Below are 23527 nucleotides of genomic sequence, written 5' to 3'. Positions count from 1 at the left end.
GTTGAGGATATTAATAGGAATCTAGAGATGAAAAGATAGCTACCCCTATAATCCTGAAAATACTCTATGAATCTTAACTAAATGCCATACAATGGACAGTTAAATTCTCGAAGAGCCTTTTGAAAGACATTTAGTGCTAAAACATGAAAAACACATTTCATGTTATAGTTTATCAATTATGTAGTAAGCACCCAAAAGAGTCTTAAAATGAAAGACTGTATCATCTCCTTGATCTACAAAATGGCATTTATTCAAATTCAAGATTTTAGAAGGGTCTTTGACTCTAAGAGCTTTCTGTAAATTCACAGGAATTAGAGAGAAAACTATAACTGGATGGAAAGGGTAAGTAGATAGCTCAAGGGATCTATTTATTGCAGAAATTGGGAAAGCTTCACAGGTAGAATGATGAGTTGTCAGTTCTACAATTCACCTTTCCCAAGTGCACAACAGTAGAATATGAATTGTTAGCATTCTGTTACTTTAAGGAAAAAATAAGATGGTAGAAAATAGCCAAAAGTCACATCCGCACATCACAAATGTGCAGCAGGGCCAGCTGACACGTTTCCTTCTCTCCCAATTTACCCTTTCCACACTGTATATCTTACCAATTATAAATTCAATTAATTCAACTTAATTAAAGTTTTTCTTTCAAAATCAAGTATCAGGTAAATGAAGTCTACCATTCACATGGAGTACTAGAAGTAAACCAACTTACTTAACAGAAAACTGAGAACCAGTGAAATTAAGTGACTTAACCAACACACCACGTCAGTTGGTGCCTGAGTTTTTCAGTCATACTAAGTCATTGACAAATGAAAGGGAATTTTATTTTTTGAGGCTAGAAAAAATAGAAGGTAATTTGAGAGAAAGAGTTTTCAGGGAAAAGAAGGCCTAAGAGGAATCTCCAAAATGTCAAATGGGAAACTTTTGTCAGCTAAGCCGGCATGACGACACTGGCATGCAAGCAAGACTCAACAAGAGTTAACAAGTGGGAAAGTGTCTAGAAGAAAAAGGTTCTCACTATTAAGAAAATGAAAACAACCCATAGAATGGAAAGAAACATTTTGCAAATCACATATATGATATGGGACTTACACCTAGAATATATAAGGAACCCTTATAACTCAATGGTGAAAAAAACAAGTCACTTTAAAGGATTAAAATAGACATTTCTCCAAAGATAATATACAAATAGCCAATAATCACAAAAGACAATGCTCCACATCAGAAAAGAGAAATGCAAACCAAATCCATGAGTTATCACTTCAAACCCACTTGACTGGTTATGAAAAAGATGGACAATAACAAGTATTGTTGAGATTGTGGAAAAAATAGAACCCGCAAGTCGCAAGCTAAAATGGCCCAGCTGCCTTCAAAACTAGTCTGGCAGTTCCTAAAAAGGCTAAACTTAGAGTTACCATATGACCTAGCAATTCTATTCCTGGGTATTCACCTAAGAAAAATAAGAATATAAGACTACACAAAAATCTGTATAGGAACATTCACAGCAAAAATATGAATAGTCAAGAAGTGGAAACACCCGAAACGTCCACTAACAGATGAATAAAATGTAATAAATCCACTCGACGGAATATTATTAGGCTACAAACAAGTATGAAGTCCTGACATATGCTACAACATGGATGAACCTTGAAAACTGAATGCTAAGTGGAAGAAGACAATCACAAAGGGCCACATGTTGATGTTGTCTGCTTTCATTTATATGAAATGTGTGGAACATGCAAATCTATAAAGACAAAAGAACAGGTTAATGTTTGCCTAAGGCTGGAGGAGATAGTGACAAAGACGGGAGGGAATAATCCTAAAGGGTACAGGGCTTTTTTGAAGGGGGATGAAATGTTCTAAAATTAACTGTAGTTATAACTGCACAATTCTCTGAATATACTAAAAACAACTGTACACTTTTAAAAATGTTTAATACATCCAAAAATGTGTAATGTACACTTTTAATGAGTGACTTCACTTTTAATGAGTGAATTATACGGAATGTGAATTATATTTCAACAAAGTTCTTAACAAAAGAAAAAAAAAAACAGATAAGTTCCCCAACCAGGTCTTGTCTAATAACTCGAAGGAAACTTAAGAGTGGCTGACAGATGTCTCAGTTAAATTATTAAATATATTTTTTTAAATTTTTATTTATTTATGATAGTCACAGAGAGAGAGAGAGAGAGGCAGAGACACAGGCAGAGGGAGAAGCAGGCTCCACGCACCGGGAGCCCGACGTGGGATTCGATCCCGGGTCTCCAGGATCGCGCCCTGGGCCAAAGGCAGGCGCCAAACCGCTGCGCCACCCAGGGATCCCCAGTTAAATTATTAAAATGGCAGTATCTCTGGTCATGAGTCTGGCTCTGGATGTTACGATAAAGGTTTGGAGATTTGGCATGGGTGGCAGTGGACACTCAATAATATAAAGGATAGCCTTTACCCTAATCGTAAGAATGATTTAAAAAAAAAAAAAAACCCTCACCTAACATTATATAGTTGAATAAAAGAGAAATGGTTGGTAAAGAACAAATAATCAGGGTAGCCCGCGAAGCGCAGCGGTTTAGCGCCGCCTTCAGCCCAGAGAGTGACCCTGGAGACCCGGGATCGAGTCCCACGTCGGGCTCCCTGCATGGAACCTGCTTCTCCCTCTACCTTTGTCTCTGCCTCTCTCTCTCTCTCTCTCTGTGTCTCTCGTGAATAAATAAAATAAAATCTTAAAAAAAAAAAAAACCCACCCAGATAATCACTCCACAGGTCTGATAAACAACCTCTGTTGCTGCAGATTTCACTGAAGTAAACGCTGGTCCTTGATAGGGTTGTGAAGAGACCAGCAGATGGTCATTCATGTTCAAGGGGCCAGAAGCTGACTACGTTTGGGCAAAAGTGGTTTAGCTGGAGGTAAGGAATGAGCGCAGTATTACCCTAGGGACGCAATTCACAAACTTTATTGAGAATAACAAGGACATCACTAAATCAAGACGCAATGGGCCATTGTCCATTTCGCAAGCATCTCTTAGAAACAAAACGCGGCAACTCAACGGGCTACAGCACTCGTTCGAAAGAAAGTTAAAGTCCCACTGTATAGATTCCTCCAGCCACTGAGTTCACCTTCTGTCTAAAAAGCGCAATAACCGCACTTAAAGGTCGTATAACGAAGAACGAGGAAATCTGTGGGAATCAAAACTGCAAAGAAACGCGTAGCTCTGCACGGGCTTGGAAATCAAGGTGGGCAAGAAGTCCCCAGGTGGGTGACGGGGAATCAAACGTACCTCGAGTCACCCGAGGGAAGAGGCGAGGCGAAGGAATCCCGGGAACTGCATTTCTGCAGGTAAACCCGGGGTGGGCGACGCCGCCCGGAGGCTCCCTGCGACGCGGAGGCGGAGAAGCGCGGGCGGCCGCGCCGCCAGCTCCCCGCGCTCGCTCCGGAGCCCGCTCCGCGTTTCCATGGCTAACGTCAACTCCCGCGCGCTCCGCCGCCGCCGAGGGCTCGCCCCGCCCCTCGGCTTGCGCTCGCCTCAGGGGCGCTTCCCCGCTCGGCGGCTGGGCGGGGCGAGGCGGGGCTGGCGGGAGAGGCCCACGCTCCCTCCTCAACCCGCGACTGCGGGCGGCGGGAGCCTCTCGAGTTCCGGCCGCCCCCGGGGCCGCGAGGCCTCCACCCGGACGAGAGAGAAAGGGCTCAGCCTCAGCCGTGCACTTTCACCCGGAGCCCCGCCCCTACGCAAGAGCGCCGTTTCCCTGGTGACGTGACGTGTCCGAGGGGCGGGTGGCGCTTTCCGGCCGATTGACGTGCGTGCGGCCGCCATTTCGCGAGCTTTGGCTTCCCGGGGGTCTGCCCGCCGACTTCCGCTAACCGCGTCCGCGCTTTGCCTGTCCCTCCGCCGCTCGCCGCGGGTGATGCTTGCTTTTAAGGGCCGCTTCCTACGTCCTCTTCGGCTTGGAAGATTGGAGCTGAGTCGATGTGCCAGCGGTGTCCTTCACTGCGTCATTGCCACTAAGGAGGCGTCTGTTTAATAAGGCAAAGCCCCCCCCTGCCCCCCCCCCCCCGGATCCTAATCGGAACAAAACAATAACAAAACCAAACCCCGTGGCGGACTGTTGTACTTAGAGGCAGTTTAAGATGCGGGAGTCTCTACAGGGTGGCCACAGAGTCCCAGTCCCAGTCCCAGTTTTGCTGGTTTAAAGTTACACGCCCAATGGAGTTAGAGTCCTTGCCCGTGTTCTGGACATCTTCCAGATTGCCAGTTGGAAGCCCACGAGGCGGCCCCTTAGAGCGTTAAACTGGTTCATTGGTCTCCAGTGATTTAGAGGCTCTTTGAGGGAACTCTGAAGCCCATTTGTCAGTATTGAGGTACTTGGGTTTCCCTAAGTGATTGACACTCTAGCAGTTGTGCCTACTTGGGACTCCTGAGCGCTCCAGGACGGCCTTGTTTGGGTCTCTTTAACCTCAAGGCTGTAAATGCAGCCTTTGTTTGTTTTCTGGCTTTCCTGGAGATGATGTCTTAGTTCTTAAAGATCTAGGTTTTCAGGCCATAATAGGACGACTTTTTGTGCTAATATGAAAAGAAAGCCAAAGCATTCTTTTATATATAGATATAAATATATGTAAAAGGTACTACTCTATAGATATAGATACCTATATACAAAAGATACTACTCTATTCAGAGGGAAAGTGTAGTTTATTTTACGTGTGTGGAAGACAACCCTGTGCATTTTTTTTTCTTTTTTACGTTTATTTATTCAGAGAGAGAGAGAGAGAGAGAGGCAGAGACATAGGCAGAGGGAGAAGCAGGCTCCATGCAGGGAGCCCAACATAGGACTCGATCCCGGGTCTCCAGGGTCACGCCCTGGGCTGAAGGTGGAGCTAAACCGCTGAGCCACCTGGGCTGCCTCCCTATGCAGTTTCAATGATGTACCTACACTTGTCTTCAAAGACACAGTTGGTGGATAGAACCTTTCACGGTTGGATCTGAAGGGGGAATGGACTCCGTGTTTCCCCACATTGTGGGGGAAAGACATAACCTTAGTCATCGTGTGTCAGAGTACCACATTAAGCATCGTTGGGGCATCTGCAACTGCTAGGAAGTCCGGGTAGTGTGTCAAGAGTAGAGGCTCTGGAGTCAGGAAGCCCAAATTGTTGGAACCCTGACATCACAGCTCACTGCTTGTGTGATACAGGATTGTAAAGTAGCAGTAATAATAGAGACAATTTATTGCGCAGGGAATTGGGTAGATTGGATTACATTAACTGACAATCGCTTAGTTAGGCACAGCTTCAGTGCTTAGGCTGAACTATTCTCTTTACATAGAAAGGCCGTATTTTTGTCACCTTAAATTAGGATAATTCAATCAGAATTAATATTTTTGTTTTTGCGGTACCTGCTGCAGATATTTGGTTGTTAAAATTTTCTCTTTTTTTCTTTTTTTTTTCTCTTTTTTCTAGTATGTTTATTACTTTGCACTAGGAATAAAATTAGTAAATTTAAGGTACAAGGCCTTTGGTTACTTGTATATAAAAAGTATTCATTCATCATTTATTGAAATAGTGGAGGCTGTTTGCCAGGAACCATACCTATTGCTATAGATACAAAATCAAGTAACACAAGATCTGTATCCTCAAGGAATTTACCAGAATATAATGAGAGACTTAAGGACATCAGTAATTACAGAGTGTGTGATAAACAGGCACTGCAGCCATAGAAACACTGAAGTGGGACATAAGAATCATTCTAGGGAAATTCAGGATGGCCGCAACGGAAGTATAAAAAAATAAATACTAGTTAGCTGGTGAAGATGCGGGAGAAGAGGTATTCCAGAATGAGGAACGTTATCCATTCAATTAGCAAATATTTTGAACATAAGTCAGATATATATGGACCCTATTTAAACTTAACCTTATGGAGGTAGCTTATTCTCATGTCATATATAAGGACTGAGCCTCAGAAAGGTAAGTGAGATTTGGAATTGAGCCTATATCTGTATGTCTTCAAGATCCATATTTTTTCTGTTAACCCTGCTGATTGACACAAAATGAAATATTACCAAGAATCTGAAGCTGCTGCTTCAGCCAGAGAAAATGTTTAACCCAGCCATTATCATGGCATACATGTTTTTGTGTAATGGTGATGCCTGTTTTCAAGTTACTCCTCTTGCCAAAAAGTAAAAAACAAATGAACAAAAGAATCCAGAATTATAAAATCCTCACTCTGCCCTATTGCCCACAGACCACTGACCAGAGGGCTCTGAAGATAATACAGAGCTGCAGCAAAGGGTAAGATGATTTAAAGTGGAGAAGTGGCTTCAGGGAATTTGGAAGCTGAGTTTCCAGGGCAAAGAAACAGAAAAGCTAAAATTTGGGAAAGGTTTGAGCCTAAGCTTCAAGCTATGTGAGGTGCCCCAAAGTAGGCATAAGAAGAATAGGTTTGGAAAGAAAGATCATCCACTTGAGACATTATGTGTTTTAAAGGCCTGTGGGACATGTCCAGTTGCAGATACAGGATTAGACCTTGGTCATGACCTAGAGATTTAGAAGTGTTCTACGCTTAAAATAAGTTATATGAAATCATGAGATTGAAAGAGAATGCCAAAGTTTGGATATTAGTAAACATAAAGGAAACCATTAGGAGAGAGAAAAGGGCCTACAAAATGAGATGATTTTTTACACGGCTTTTGAAATTCATCTAATTTCTTTATGTCACAAAACATGATATGTATATAAATGTATATAAAGACCCTGTGAATGGGCATGTCATCATAGGTAGCAATTTTAGTATGCTCACAGGCATATGGGTTGGGTGACATTGAGTTATGAGGATATTAAAGACAGGGAGTAGGATATAATGGTAAGTGAAATAAAGTCCGAGAAAGACAAATACCACATGCTTTCACTTATATGTGAAATCTGAAACAAAAAGCAGAAACAGACCGATTAATACAGAGAACAAATTGATGGTTGCCAGAGCGGAGGAGGATTGTAGGATGGGCAAAATGGATGAAAGATAGCGATTCAGGCTTCCAATTAGGGAATGAATAAGTCACAGAGATAAAAGGCTCACCATAGGGAATACAGTCAGTGGTATTGTAATAGGATAGTATGGTGACAGGTGGTAGCTGCACTTAAAGTGAGCATTGTATAACTTATAAACTTGTCCAGTCTGTGTTGTACACCAAAAACTAATGTAACATTTTGTATCAACTATATTTTAATAAAATAAGACAAGGAGTGACCAATAATTAATTATAAAGTTTCATATTGAAACTTCCTTTAATATAAAAAAGAATTTCATGCTAGGTAAACATTCATAAATAGGACCATAAACAATACATAATGTAATTGTAGCTTGTTATTAATTAGTTTTAAACTGTCATAAAATACATTATATTTGAAATTACAATTCTGAAAAGTTTAATTTCTGTGTTGCATAGGGTGAAAAGGATAGAATTTCTCAGATATTGGTTTTAAGAATTTTTAATTTTCTTAAATTTCATTATTCATATCAGTAACTTAACAGATTAGATTTTAATTTTAGGAGTGCTTTAGTTAATACTATTTTAAAAAGTTGTTCCAAAAAACGTTTTAGGTATTCATTTAAAAAGAACACAGTAGAATTATTGGTAGATTGAAAATCACTAAAATTGAAATATTTAAAAGGCCAGAGTTTTGTTTTTAAAATTATGTTAAATTTGTAAGAGTTTGTGAATATAACTTTCACTGAAAGATCAAAATCTGTAAATATCCACATGTGTTCATGATTTGACTCTACAAAAATTAAGGTACACATGGATCTGAATTAAAACAATTTCCCCTTATTTTGGCACATGTAAATAAGAACTGACTGCAAATGAAATTTCATAATCTGTTCCCAGTGTTCTACACTAAGATTGGAACATAAATTAACTTCTATTGATGCTGTACCAAGGATATGTCTTAGTAATACTAATTTCTAAAGCTAGAGGTGGAGTTCTTAGACGTCCTTTTCTGGCATTTAACTGATAACTTCTTTATTTATAAATGTATGGATTGTTTACGATTATGTGAATGTTATCATCACTTTCCTTTAGAATGAACATATAAGGATGTGCAGTGAGCAAATTGCCTGATAAAATTTCTGTTTGAAATTGTAATTGAATGTGTGTGTCGGGGGGAGGGTGGAGAGGAAGTTCAGTGTAATTAGTCTAAAGGTAGAAAAAAGTTTATATACTCACAGTCTTTCCAGAGTCATGATACTATTGCTGTTGAATGGAAAAGTCCACACTTATTAGAATTACTTCCTACAGCTTATCCCGGGAGCACTATGCCCTTTTCATTGCCACTGAGCCATAGATTTATAGCCCTACAGGAGCTCAGGATTGATTTCCTTTTTGCCCCACTCCACCTTCTGCCTTGTTCTGGAGAGATTCTGGAACACCAGGCATCCTAGCCAGGGCCCTTTTTGCACTAAGGCTCTGTGCTGGGATGCTGGCATGCTGCCATGCTGCCATGCTGCCAGGCTCTGCTCTGGATCCATCAGGCTTCTGTCCTTGACCCAGCTGGACCCCCGGTTTCCAAGTAGAGAGAGGCTGGATTTGAGCTCTGTCCAGCTGCTGGCCTTGGCCTGAACTAGGACCAGTCTCAGATCACCACAGTTTTAACTTTCTTATCCCAAAGACACCCAATTCTAGAGCACAGTGTTCTAGACACATACAGAGCCATATTTCCTTCTGAATCAGCTCTAGGACATAGACCACGACTCTCAGCCCTTCCCTCCAGGATGGAACCTGGGCTTCCATAGCCATATCAATGCCCATATAGAGGGGATCCCTGGGTGGCTCAGCGGTTTTGCGCCTGCCTTTGGCCCAGGGCGCGATCCTGGAGTCCTGGGATCGAGTCCCGCTCGGGCTCCTGGCATGGAGCCTGCTTCTCCCTCTGCCTCTCTCTCTCTCTCTCTCTTTCTCTCTATGTCTATCATAAATAAATAAAAATAAATCTTTAAAAAAAATGCCTGCTTTAGGTTAATAAGTTTAAAAATATAAAAATTGGAGGTTACTCACAGATAAATATTTAAGGGAAAGAAACCACATCTAGCAAAAAAACAAAACAAAACACAAAAACCTTGTACATAAACTATATCAACAACAAAATTTATACATGAAATATAAATAACAGCAATATCAACAATAACCAGTGTTGGTGGGTTAGTTAGTAGATTGCAAACTTTGAAACTTAGCTTGGCTCTTTAGTTCCCTTTGACAGAGAAATTTCATTTCTAAAAAAGATATCCCACCTTTACAGATTTCTCACCTAAGTATGCAGTAATATTTGTACAAAGATGTACTCAGAACTTAGCAAAACACAAAACATTCTTCAATAGAGAGCAGGTTAAATTAGGTTAAAAGGGAATATATGTGTGTGTGTGTGTTGCTCTGCAAACGTGTCTAACTTAAAAAATTTAAAAATTCCAGTTTTTATAAAGTTATAGTATGATCTTATGTTAAAACCTAGATGTAAGCATGAGCATGCTTTGGATATGCTTATTTTGAAGGATACATAAGGAGCTATGAAAGAAGTTAACCTTGAGAAGTTAATTGGGGATTGATGAGAAGGGGAACTTGTGCTTTTTATGTCACTCTTTTATGCTATTGTATTTTTACAACACGTATTACTTTTATCATCTTCAGATAAATAATTATATACAAAATTAAACTGACAAAAAAAAATATCTCTACACTTCCAAAAAATCCACTTGGCATAGGGAAGTTTTGTTTTTTATAATAGTACACTTATCCAGAAAATGACTGGAATATATAGTTGGCTAGTTTCTATGAGTAAATGATTACAGTATTCATGCTTTCATGGGGAGAGAAATGCTGTTATTTTCAAATGTTATATTACAGTTGGAAATCACAATAAGTTACTTGGCATATCAGTGCATTTTGAGCTCTGGTAATCAGAGACTGCTTTAGAATCTGGACTACTCCAATGATATATCTGTAGGAATCCCTAAAGTGAGTTTATTTTATACTAAATGAGAGCCTTTGCTGAATTTATATATATATTCTCAAGATTAGGATTTCTTTGTAATGTTGCACATAAAATTTTTAGTATGTAAATTTTACATGTATTAGTGTTATTTATACAGATATGTATATGTAAACTACTTGTACATACGTAAAACATGTATATAACAAAGTATATGGGAATCCTATTTTATTGAGCTAACAATAACTAAATGTTAATGGAAATTTTATATGTGACTTATCTTTTAGCAATATATTTTTTTTGTAAGATTTTACTTTTATGTCATCTCTACACCCAACGTGGAGCTTGAACTCACAACCCTGAGATCAAGTCCCATGCTCCACCAATTGAGCCAGCCAGGTGCCCCTAGTAACATAACTTTTTAAAAACTATTTTATTTATTTAAGAGAGAGTGAGTGAGCAACAGAGAGAGAGCACCAGCTGGGGTTGGGGGGAGGGTGTGGGGAAGAAGCTGACTTCCCACTGAGCAGGGATTCTGATGCAGGGCTCCATCCAGGGATTCCAGGATCATGACCTGAGCCAAAGGCAGACACTTAACCAGTTGAGCCACCCAGGCACCCTTAGAAACATAATTTTTAAGTACAGCAATTTTGGTGGGTGTCTGGGTGGCTCAGTCAGTTGAGCATCCCAACTCTTGATTTCGGCTCAGATTATATCAGGGTCATAGATGGAGCCCTGAGTTGGGCTCTGTGCTAGGTGTGGAGCCTGCTTAAGATTCTCTCTTTCCTCCTTCTGTTGCCTCTCCCCACCCTACCCCTAAATAAAAGTACAATTTTTAATAAAACTTATTCCAAGAATTAGACAAATTTTTTTAAAAATAAGAGCTGCATTTTTAGGCTTATAATTTAAATGAAAACCAATGTATAGAAATGAACATTAAAATAATAATTAAACCTACTGAATTAAAATACTGTTACGGGGACACCTGGATGGCTCAGCGATTGAATGTCTGCCTCAGCTCAGGTCCTGATCCCAGGATCTGGGATCGAGTCCCGCATCAGGCTCCTTGTGGGGAGCCTGCTACTCCCTCTGCCTATGTCTCTGCCTCTCTCTCTCTCTGTGTGTATCACATGAATAAATAAAAATATTTAAAAATAAATAAACTGTTACGTATGAATTTCAAGCCAAATATTGGATTCACTTTTTACGTAGAAAGTTTCCTCCTAGGGATCCCTGGGTGGCGCAGCGGTTTAGCGCCTGCCTTTGGCCCAGGGCGCGATCCTGAAGACCCGGGATCGAATCCCACGTCGGGCTCCCGGTGCATGGAGCCTGCTTCTCCCTCTGCCTCTCTCTCTCTCTCTCTCTCTGTGACTATCATAAATAAATAAAAATTTAAAAAAAACTTTAAAAAAATTTTCCTCCTAAAAGACTTTGTAATTAGAAAACATATATAACAACAAAGAGCAGCATGCAGGAAAGATGTATTAACTTGTGGAAGCAACCATGTATTAAGAACCAAACAGGGGAGGTAAGTGGAGGGGATAGGTTAACAGGTGATGGGGATTAAAGAGGACACTTGTTGGGATGAGGACTGGGTATGTAAATTCTACACCTGAAATAAATCTTACACTGCATGTTAACTGGAATTTAAATAAAAACTTGAAAAAAAAAAAAACTATGGATCGTTTTTGTTTTCTGGTTTTGTTTTGTTTTTTTTTTTTAATATATAAAGCTAGTCTGAATTTTTTTTTTTCCTGTGAATCTTCTCCCTTGTAACTTTTCCTCTTGGCATCAATGAATAAAATTTTAGAAACAAGCTTTCTTTAAGGGCACATAGGTCCTGTCTAACACGTGTAATTAAAAACAACAAATATGGGCAGCCCTGGTGGTGCAGCAGTTTAGCACCCCCTGCAGCCCAGGGAGTGATCCTGGAGACCCTGGATCGAGTCCCACGTCAGGCTCTCGGCATGGAACCTGCTTCTCCCTCTGCCTGTGTCTCTGCCTCTCATTCTGTGTGTCTCTATGAATGAATAAATAAAATCTTAAAAAAAAAACAAACCAACAAATATTCATGTTCTCTGCTGAAAAACTCAGATGAAACTATTTGTATTCTGAATGGCACAGTTAGTGTAGAGGCATATACTTGGCATCCCACGATTCAGTCCGTATCCCTGTGCAACTTGTCCCTCCATCATTGGTATGCTCACATATACTCTGGGCTAGAACACTGGACTAGGAAAACTTACAAGTTACATTTACTCTGTAAAAGGACTTCTTTTTAAAAATCTGTGTCTCTTTCCCCCAACATTTTCTTTAAAAATATAGTACATCTTAAAAATTCTAACCTGAATGTGATGTGGATTCCTCCAGGAAAAATTTTTATTAGTTTTTGTTCTGGTGCACATAGTGAATAATGTTTGCCTTATGAGAAAGTGAACAAGTAGGGCCCTACGCTAATTTCCCCTCCTTTTAGTTACAGCATTAATATCCCATCCATTATTACCTCCTCCCAAGGAAAATGACCCATTTTGTTCGGAAACAAAAGTAGTCCTACTGGAGAATGCTCTGAAATACTTTGTCCCTTTTTCATAATCCCTATTTGTTAGACAAATATTTTCTTCACCCCTTATCAAAGCATTAACTTAAGTGATTTCTTCCCTTTTGGATAAATGGACATGGGAACTTCAGATAACAACATGGAAATTTAAGAAAACAGTATTCTTAATGTGAAAGAAATTCATGCAAGTTTTTTTAATAAAAATTTTACTTATTTATGAGAGACGCAGAGACTTAGGCAGAGGGAGAAGCAGGCTCCCTGTGGGGAGCCCCATGTGGGACTTGATCCCAGAACTGGGATCATGCCCTGAGCCAAAGGCAGACGCTCCACCATCGAGCCACCCAGGCGTCCCAAACTGATGCAAATTTTTAAGGTGTGTAACTTTTCTAAATAATCACACTTTAAACATAGGAATGAGCCTTATTTACTGTTAAGCAGGCCAAAACATGATTATCATTGGAAAATTGAATTCTACTGACTTCAGTATTGACCACTTTTCCTGGGACAGTGATTGCTGTCGGTATTAACATAGGTAATTTGTCACCCTAATCAGAATTCATTAACAATTTACTGAGGGCTCTCTCTTTAAGATCAATTAAATAAAAATGTGAAAGCCAGTATTGTTAAGATTTCTGGTACATAATAGTCAAATTATTTTATATTTAGCCTCTTTGATTAAAAGTAATGGTCAAGGATGTTGAAGCCATGAAAGGTGATTTTGAAGATAGAGAAGTGCTGGAGCTATCCAGGCAGCAATCAGAAACAATTAGGAAAAATGTACCAAATGCTTCATTCTTTCTCTAGGCTGCATGACAAATTACATTTAATATTTCAGGCTTGTTGCATTTTAAAATAAAGGCCTCCAACTAAGCAATTTTCAAGATAACTCCAATCAAAAGATATTGCTTAAAATTTTCTTATTGCCATAGAAATGAAAAGAGTGATTGTCTATGTTGATTAAATTGAAGATTGCTTTGGGAAGAATTTGACAGTTTTGTAACATTCCCATTATCATTTACAACCTGTGAAGAAGAATTGAATACTACATTGAATATCAGGATAGTTTAAATCTTTTTGATAATTTTATTCTAGTAGTTTAACATAAAGAGGGTACCTTATGTGTATTTTTAATGGATATATAATTTATTTTTATTATGATTCTTTAAAATTATTCTCAATTAGATCAAATAAAATATATAGCATAATATATATACCAAAACTATTTGTTGATTCCTACTATGCAAAATTTTGTCAGTTTGGCAGATACAAAGATGAAAAAGAAACATTAATGTCAGAAACTCAGTTTAATGGCTAGAAAATTCACAAGAAAAAATAAGACAAAGAAAACTTAAAACCAATTACATTTTGGTTATGACGAGTTGATGGCTGATACTATTTTGTTTGCTTATACATAAATGCTAAGTAGAGGTTATATCTACCCAATACTTAAGATGGCAAGTTAGGAAAATGACCCCACAATACAATTTTATGTTTAGAAAGTTTGTAATTGAGTGAAATTACATTACACCTGGAAATGTATAGGAAAATATTTACATATCAAGAAAGACTTTTATGCTGGCAAGAAGATTCATTTTTTTATGGACCTTCTGATTTGCAGGCCAAAAATTTTTTAAATAGTTTAAGCTAGTCTAAAATGCAATGGCTATCGTAAATTAGCAAACAAAATAAAATTCAGTAATGCTGAGGATTAAGTTAAATGGAATTCTCATTTATTTATTCTTGAATTCAATTAGTAAACATAGATTGTGTGTTTACCAGGTGATAGGCAGCTTGTTAGAGAATTAGAGATGCCTGGAAGGATAACTCCCTCCAGTCATGGGTCACTGCAGTGAGACTGCTGGGGTAATACAAATTGTTATGATCCCTTTGGAAATAAATTTAGTGATATTTATCAACTCTATAAAAATGTGTAAACTTTTTAACTGATTAATACCTTCCTATGGAAAATATTCAACAGAAGAAAAGGATTTATGAACATAGGTTTATCACATATTTCTAATGTAAAATTGGAAGCAACTCGAATATTCAAAGTTTCAATGATTAAGAAAATAATAGTATCTCCCTTTGGTTGAATATAATCCAGACATTAAAATGATAATTTGGGGCTTTTTAATATCATGGAAAATGCTTAGAAGTATAATGCAGAAAAAATAAAAAATATAAAGTATTACAGTTCTGTAAAAATAAACAAATGAGAAAACTTTTGGATTTTAGAAAATAATAGCCGTGTTAGCATGGTTAGATGATCATTTCAGTGTTTGTTTTTGAAATGCACACTATTTAAAAATAATAAAATATTTTAATATATAAAAGTAGTTCTCAACTGAACTCTTGTGCATTGCCTGTGGAAATATAAAATGGCACAGCTGCTGTGGAAAATGGTATAGTGGCTCCTCAAAAAATTAAACATAGAATTACCATATTGCCCAGAAATTGTACTTCTGGGTATATACCTCAGAGAAGTGAAAGCAGGGAGTTGAAGAGATATTTGTACACCAATGTTCATAGTAGCATTATTCATAATAGCAGAATTATTCCATGAAAGGTGACAGCAAACCAAGTTCATTGATGGATGAATGGGTAAGCAAAAGGTGGTATGTACTTACCATGGAATATTATTCAGCCTTAGAAGGAAACTGTGACACATGCTATGACATGGATGGACTTTGAAGACATAATGCTAAGTGAAATAAGCCAGTCATAAAAAGACAAATACTATATGATTCTACTTATATGACAGTAATCAAATTCATAGAGACAGAAAATAAAATGGCTTACAGGAGGGGGAATAGGGAGTTGTTTAACAGGTACAGAATATCCGTTTTGCAAGTGAAAAGAGATCTAGAGATAGATGGTGGTGATGGTTACACAACACTGTGAATGTACTCAATGCCACTGATCTGTACAATTGAAAATGGTTGGGGATCCCTGGGGGGCTCAGTGGTTTAGCGCCTGCCTTTGGCCAGGGTGTGATCTTGGAGTCCCGAGATTGAGTCCCACATCAGGCTCCCTGTGAGGAGCCTGCTTCTCCCTCTACCTGTGTCTGCCTCTCTCTCTCTCTCTCTCTGTCCCTCATGAATAAATAAATCTTTAAAAAAAAAAAGGTTCAGATGGTAAATTTTATGTATATTCCACCACATTTGAAAAAAAATATTACAATGGTAAATTTTGTGTTCTGTATATTTTACTACAATAGAAAGTTTTTAAGTGGTTGAAGCTACGAATGGATTTCTAGATATGCATCAGAAGTTGAAAAGAGGGCTAGTTAATAGATTTAAAAGTACAGTATGGTGAAACAATGAAAAGCATAGAGCGGTTGGAAAAAGAATTTGATATCATCAAATTCTGTTGCATTATGCTCAAATTTATGATTTGAAATTTTTCTACTTACTCTTCATGCTTTTCTAAGCTTGTGTATGTTGGTAGTAGCCGAGAAATTTAATTGTCAGACTGAAATGAACTTTTAATGTTCAATCACAATTTTAGGGGTGAAAAGAGATGCTTGTGTTAGAGGTGAGAAACCAGAGGTCCAGAGAAGTTAGGATTTTATAGATGGGTAATGGGTCCTTTGACTTTTATTACTATATTATTTAAGTTGTATACCACCTTGTACAGGCCAGATTGTAATCTTAAAAAAAAAAAACCCTTATGAAACATTTAATTATTTCTTCCCTGTTAAGAAAGTCTTATATCAAATGTGATTTCCTATGGTATAGCTTTACTCTATGTCTTACTCCTGCTTTTGAGTTTCTCAAGCAATTAACTTCGCAGCTTTTCTTTCCCCAGGCCATAGTTCCTTTGATCCTAAGAGAAGTTACATTTTGTTTACTTTTAAAGCTAATCTGTTTTATGAATTGATGACCAAATATCCTTACTATTGTGGGAAGTGGGGGAATTGTATTTCTTCGTTACTCTTTAATTGTAGAACTCAAAACAGAAAGGATATCATCTTCTACATCTTATGCATTGCACTATGTCAGAACACTTTCGGTTGCAAATGACAGCAATTGAATTCCCCAAATGACTTATCAATTCATGTAGGATTGATTAAGGATAGATCTTAAGAAAAAACTGCATCCAGAGGCTCAAAGACCATCGTCAGGACTTTCTCCACTTTTGGTTTTGCATTGCTTTATTCTTCAAATAGATTCCTAATGGCCTACAAATGCCTTCAGAGGCTTCACACTCATAGTGGAAAAAATAAATCACTGTCCCGATGTCCATATCTCAAGTTCAGGTCCTGTGTGCCCACCCCTATCATCGGCAGCCCCAACACTAACCTGATTAGAAATTCTTTTCATCAGTAAGTTAAGGAAATGGTAGAGACGTTTGTGAAGGTTACAGGAAAAACTGTATGGATATATTATTTGTAGCATTGTCTACTTCTGCTGAGAAAAGCACAATGAACAATCAGTTATCTCTATTTATTTGTAGGTTCCATATGATTTTTGATGGAAGCAAGGAACTTCTGTGTTGACTCTTAGTTCTAATCCCACTTTTCTATTTGTGCAGAATAAACCTGGGCCCATAGCAAAGGATGGGGAAAGCTATGTAAACAACAAAGAACTGGAACTCCCTAAATCCCCAGCCAACTTATACTTGACAGGAAGATAATAAGCTCCTTCATTTTCTCAATGTAAAAACTCTTCCAGGTTATGATTGCCATAAGTACAACGGATAAGTTACTATGGATACATAACACTTGATTACATTATCTGATTATATACAGCATAAACCACACTCAAACTTAACATCCCCAGACATTTTCCCAATATAGAGCTAGCCAGACCGTAAGTTATTTTGCCTTTAATTCTCATGTACTTCATGTGTGTGAGTTTGGTTGTTTTTGTTTTCATCATAATATCACTTTCATATGGTGGGGCTCCCATTGCCAGGACAACCTATAGTAGTCATGAGGAAGTCTTCACCAAAACCTTAATCCTTGGTAGGTAGCATCCTTAGCTTTCTTTCAACTCCTTGGGTTGAAAACAATGCAAAACATTCTTTATTTCTGTTGGGTTTCCCATTTTGTCTAATGTTCCTCAAAGTTTCTATGTATATACTTCTTGAATATACTAATCAAACACATTTTATTTCTACTAACCTTGATAAAAACCAATCTTTAATACACTATATTCCCTTTAGATTGATATAGCTTTACTCAGCATTTTGGACATTAAAGACACACATGAATTATTTTTAAGTGTTTAGGAAAGACATGAAAATCTTCATTAAGAATTTCTAGATTAAGATAGGCAAATGAATCACTGTCCCCCAATTTCTAACAAAATAACAACTACAACAACAGAAACAATAAAAAAAAAATCACCATCAGCAACCACAGAGGAGGACCTAACCATAAACCTTAAATACTGGTTACCAGTAAAGGAAACAGAAAAATTCTGGAGCATGGCACAGGGCTACAGCTAGTAAGATTTAATAATAAAGAAAAAGAATTCTTTAGGCTTTTAGCCCAAAATAGTAAATTACCTACAATTGAGGGGGGGAAAAGCCACAGTACAGTTGGCGGTGGAGTAGGGCTGGGAGCTTAATGAGCTGGATGCACAATGCTATAGATTGCTGTACTGCACAACAGATTTGGTGCTTAGTCAAGCATGGTTTTGAAGAGAGTTTTTTCAACCAGGAAAACTGATTTGTGCAAATTATCCACAAGATTCTTGGCTCAGATCACAAATGAAGATTTGTTTAAGGACAGCCTTTTGGCAGATATTACATCTAAATGCTCTGAAAATTTCTCGGGAAAGACATTCATTAGTAGTTACACAGATGTATGGTTTACTTTACTCAATCCTAGAGAAATTTAATCTTTGCAAACTTGACAAGGGTAGTCTGGCCCCCTTACTTAGGCTGAAATTAATTTCCAGAAAAATCAGTGATGGTCTGATGACACTTCTAAAATTATGGACTTTAAGACTAAATTTCAATGTTTACAGGATTTCAAACTTTAAGAATATGAACTAATTGTGCAGTTAGTTTTCTCAATACTGATAATGAGAATGAATAGTTATAAATGGAATTTAGTGAATTGAAAATTAAGTGACATTGGAGTACCAGAATTCTATAGACCTTGCAGGAGTAATATGTAAAAATACTGTGCAAAGATTTTTATCCATAATTAAAGTTCCTGTATTTGGGAACACTTTTTTTTTTTTCCATGAGGCTGATTTAAAAATATGGCTCCCAGAATTGAAGTCTGTATTTCATGTAGCACATCACAACTCCAACCTCACATTAACATCTTGCTGTAGAAGAAAAAGATGTCAGGTATCAGTTCCAAACAGATGAGTAACAAATAATAAAAGACCAGCTTTGGTGAAACATTACAAATTTGCAACCGCCTTAGGCCTGAAGGTAAGAGGAGGGCTCAGTTTGCTAGAATCCAGAGTTTTAGGAGAGCCCAAGAGGAGCTGGGGCCCTTGTAAAGGAATTACTACTAAAGCCTAAATTTTATTCTTCTCCCTTTCTTTGATATACTGCCAGTGTCTCCCATTGGCTAAACCCACCTGCCAGATAGAGAGACAGAGAACCCTAATTGATGTTGTCAATTGATGAGTCATTCTCTAGAATCACAACGTAGGAAAAAGGTGGTGAGTATATCTGGAAGGGCAAATGGAAGCTAGCACATTTTATTTTAGTAAGAGTGCAGTCAATTATATTTCTGGCTGTTAATTTTTGTTTTATCTGATCTCCTTTATTTAGGTTATATGACAGGTCCCTGAAGTCTTCTAAGCTTGTAATTCTTAGGGAAATAATTTCATAGATCATGGAATTGGCTCTGATATTGTTTTCTTTGTTATACTGATATGTTCAGTTGAAGATTTGATACAGTATATATTTGAGTTTTTGGTCTCCCAGATGGAGAATTATTATTTTATAAATGTAAAAGAACAATAATAGTATCATGTCATGAACTAGAAATGATCTACTATGTGGAAAGACAGCTCTTTGATTTATATATATATTTTTTGTTACTTGTGTATCTTCTATTCTCTGCCAAAATAGTATTCATGTGCTTAGCTCTTTAATATATAGGCCATTTAGGGGTACCTGGGTAGCTCAGTCGGTTAGGTGTCTGCCTTTGGCTCCAGCCATGATCTTGGGGTCCTGGAATTGAGCCCCATGTCAGGCTCCCTGCTCAATGGGGAGTCTGCTTCTCCCTTTCCCCCTACCTCCCAACTGGTGTGTGCATGTACTCTCTCTGTTTCTCAAATAAATAAATAAAAATATTTAAAAAATAGTATATAGGCCAGTTAGCTGTAGTAGGCTTGATCACACATACATGAAAAAGTGACACATATCAAAGGAATAGTATCAATTTTTAAAAACTTATAAGCCCATAAATTTCTAGTATTTTTTAAATAATCTTATACCATCAGTTAAATTAGTGAGTAGATTTTAGAATTGTTTTAAAAAATCATTTTTATTCTTTTCCCACCACATATCATTGAAGGACTCATTATAAACACAATAAATACAATTATAAAATTCAGTGAGAAACAAAACAGTATATATTAATAATTATTCTCTGGGTAAAATAACTTAAATGTTTATGATCCAATAAGGGAGGTAAACTTCTTTATAATCAATATGAATAAAATTACCTTGATACCAATATTCTGCTTTGTTTTCACTTGATTTTCCTCATTTAGGCTTATCATAGTATTCTTTTTTGATCTTTTGAATATGATTGAAAGTGATAAAAAATATGCAGCATCTAACATTAGAAACAACTACTTCACTTTCTGAGTTATAAGAGAAATGGCTTCCAACCAAAAATTAATTTTCTTTCATTTTTTTTGTTTCTGCCATGAAAATAATATTCTTTAAAAATTAAGTTTGGCCTTTATGATCTTTAATAACTGTTTTTGATGATTTCTTTTCTAAGTATTGAAGTCAACCAAAATACTCATGTTGTAAGTACATATTTCTACTCTTATTTTCTTACGATGCACTGAAAAAAACCTGAAATTAGCATTGTATTGAAACGGTTCTTGTGACACTAAGAAATCTTCAGTGTTGTAGAAGTCCATTGTAGCTGTTGTTTAAATCCTTGATAATGTCAATATTAGTCAGTTAATAATACTAAGTCTAAATAGAATAAATAAATATGTAGAGCACTTAATAACAGAAAAAAGGATGATGATTATATGGCTAATTCTTTTTTTGAGAGTTAACAAATAGCCCAACCTGTTAACATTAATACATGTTTGGATTTTAGTCTTACTCAGTTTCTAAATTATTTACAGATGTTTTAGATTTGGTTCCATAGATATACCTTCATTCAAAACATAGTAGTAATATAATACGATATTAGTTCTTGGCCATAAGCAACTTTCAAGGTTATGTCCTCAGTACATACTTTATACACTTTCTTCAGCTATATTTCTGTAAAATTGTAAATTATTAACAACTATCACCATGAGGCTCTCACTATAAATCATTGAAAATAAAATTTTATTTATTTTAGTTACCAAAGCAGGAAAGTATATTGATACATTCAATAAAAGTTTCCTCAAAATGTAAAAAAAAACTTTTTCTGATTGACTGTCGGCTAATTAAGAAAACATTAGGCCATTCAATCACTCCACAGTATTCTGTTCTATGTGTTACATGTGTTATTTTAAATTAGTTTTCTTTTTCAAGTTTTTGTAATTGTACACTTGCATCTTTGTCACTAACTCTAAATTAGCCTTGTTTTTAAAGAATGGTAAGTTTGACATATATAGTGTACTTATTGCTGTAGTCTATAATGTTAAATTGTTACAATTATATGAGACCTATGTGTTGTATTTTTATTTGCATGTATATGTGTATGTGGTATGTACATATGAAATTCACAGATGTACACTATATTGTTGCTTAAAAACTCCAAAGGTGGCAATTTAAAGACTATTTTGTTGCTAATAATGGCTTAATATCTAAAACTGAACAGAGTCCTTCACAAGGTAAATTAACCAGGGAAATATGCCAATTTTGACTTCATTTCCATCCTATTGAATGACTGCATTCATTCTCTTTAGATTTAAAGCTCTTCATTCTACTGTTCCTCAACACTCTTTATAGAATTCCAGCTTGCTTTTCACCTTTTAACAGTTTAACATAGATGGCTGGATCAAGTCCATTGTTCCAATTGTATGTAGCTTAAAAAGCTCTTGCAGTATTTTACTCTTTCCATTGTATCTGGCTTCCCTGAGTGCTCTGCTCACTGCATTTTACTCCTACTCTCTGTTTTCTAAATCCATTTATGCCTATTCTTTCTCAAGACACTTGTTCGTCTGGGAGCTCAAATTGACTTCTCCCCATTCTATTTCCTTAACTAAAAATGCACCATCATTAAGGTTGATTGAACTCTTTTAAAGCACTTCATAAAAAAGTGAAAGACCATAAGAAAGTAGGCTACCAGTGTTTGTAAATACTTGTTTTCAGTCAAAATGATGGGAAGAAATAAGAAATAACTAGAAACTTAAAAATGTTATTGATATATTTTTTTTACAGATTAGCCTCTTTTGGTTGATCTTTGAGAAACATACTTGCAAAACATTTTGGGGAGGAAGAAAAGAGAAAGGGAGCATTATGCTATAATTAAAGATTATAATTATGTTATAATTAAAGATGGAACTAAAGTTTAGTAGAGCTAAACTGCTAAAATGAACTAAAACATTTTCTAGAAAAGAATGTTTTATAGTAAGCAAGGTGTAAAACATGCAGGTCCCTGATTAAAATCTACAGCTTTTATACCACATGATCTTATTTTTTTAATTTAAAATAAAGATGTTATTTAAAAATAAATGTAACCAAAAATGGCTTACAAAAATAGTAAGATCATCACTAACCTTTCCCCCCTCTTTGTAATGTTTAAAAATCTAACTCTTTTGGTATGAAATATATTTAAACATTTGTAAGTTAATTAGAATGTTATCCATAGCCTACGGAAATACTAATTTTTAATGAGAAAAAGAAAAATCTATTTTAATTTTAAACAGCATTTCAGAATCACATGTATTTTATATAGAAAATGATGATGTTGATGATTTGGTTTTTGATATCTTGAAGAGACCATACAGTTAAAGAAAGGCCTAATAAATAAAACATAAATGGTTACTAATTTGATTTCAGATGATTACCACTTTCAAAGCTACTTCTGAATTCCTTTGAATATTCTTTTTTTTTCTTTTTTAAAGATTTTATTTATTTATTCATGCTAGCCACACAGAGAGAGGCAGAGACACAGGCAGAGGGAGAAGCAGGCTCCCTGTATGGAGAGCCCAATGTGGGACTCGATCCGGGGACTCCAGGCAGACATACACAACCACTGAGCCACCCAGGTGTCCCTCTGGATATTCTACATTCAAGTTACTGCATTTCATGTTTTGGCTATAAAATCATTCATTTTATCATAATTGTAAGGAAAAATCCTCACCAAAACAAAAATTTAAGAGAGAAAAAAATGCACAAATTTGTTTTTTTTTTTTTAAAGACTTTATTTATTTATTAATGAGAGATACAGAAAAAGAGAGGCAGAGACACAGGCAGAGGGAGAAGGAGGCTCCATGCAGGGTGCCCGACTTCTGGACTCAATCCCGGGACTCCAGGATCACGCCCTGGGCTGAAGGCAGCGCTAAACCACTGAGCCACCCAGGCTGCCCACAAATTTGGTTTTGAGAAGTGTCTTTTCAGTAGTTTGCAAAACATTTCTTTTTCTTTTCTTTCTTTTTTTTTAAAGAATGAGGGAAAGGAGGGACAGAGGGAGAGAGAAAATCTTCAGCAGGCTCCATGCCCAGCACAGAGCCTGACGCTGGGCTGGACCTCACAACCCTGAGATCATGACCTGAGCTGCAATCAAGATTTGGATGCTTAACCAACTGAGCCACCCAAATGCCCAGATTAAAAAACATTTTTATTCATCAATAAAATAAAAATAGTAATAAAGAATATTATAATTCATATTTTTAAAAGATAAAAAC

General features: G+C 36.8%; 1 protein-coding gene and 1 long non-coding RNA gene across 4 annotated transcripts in view; one reads left to right on the top strand and one right to left on the bottom strand.

The window, feature by feature from the left end:
- Positions 1 to 3728, bottom strand: part of PCNX4 (pecanex 4) — a 44076-nt gene extending 40348 nt beyond the window's left edge. For 2 of the 3 annotated variants that reach the window (XM_072838792.1, XM_072838791.1), the window contains exon 1: positions 3279 to 3728. The gene's annotated coding sequence lies outside the window, so the exon portion shown is untranslated. The remainder of the gene's footprint in view (positions 1 to 3278) is intronic. The other variant, XM_072838790.1, reaches the window with a different exon arrangement.
- On the top strand, positions 3460 to 23527 carry LOC140640044 (uncharacterized). The gene is made up of 3 exons (XR_012036708.1): positions 3460 to 6277; positions 19044 to 19150; positions 23287 to 23527. It is a non-coding gene; the product is annotated as an uncharacterized lncRNA (long non-coding RNA).

This window comes from Canis lupus, chromosome 9, assembly GCF_048164855.1.
Source record: "Canis lupus baileyi chromosome 9, mCanLup2.hap1, whole genome shotgun sequence".
Classification (NCBI taxonomy): domain Eukaryota; kingdom Metazoa; phylum Chordata; class Mammalia; order Carnivora; family Canidae; genus Canis; species Canis lupus.
Note: the sequence above shows the minus strand (reverse complement) of the source record. Positions and strands in the feature narration are given on the sequence as shown.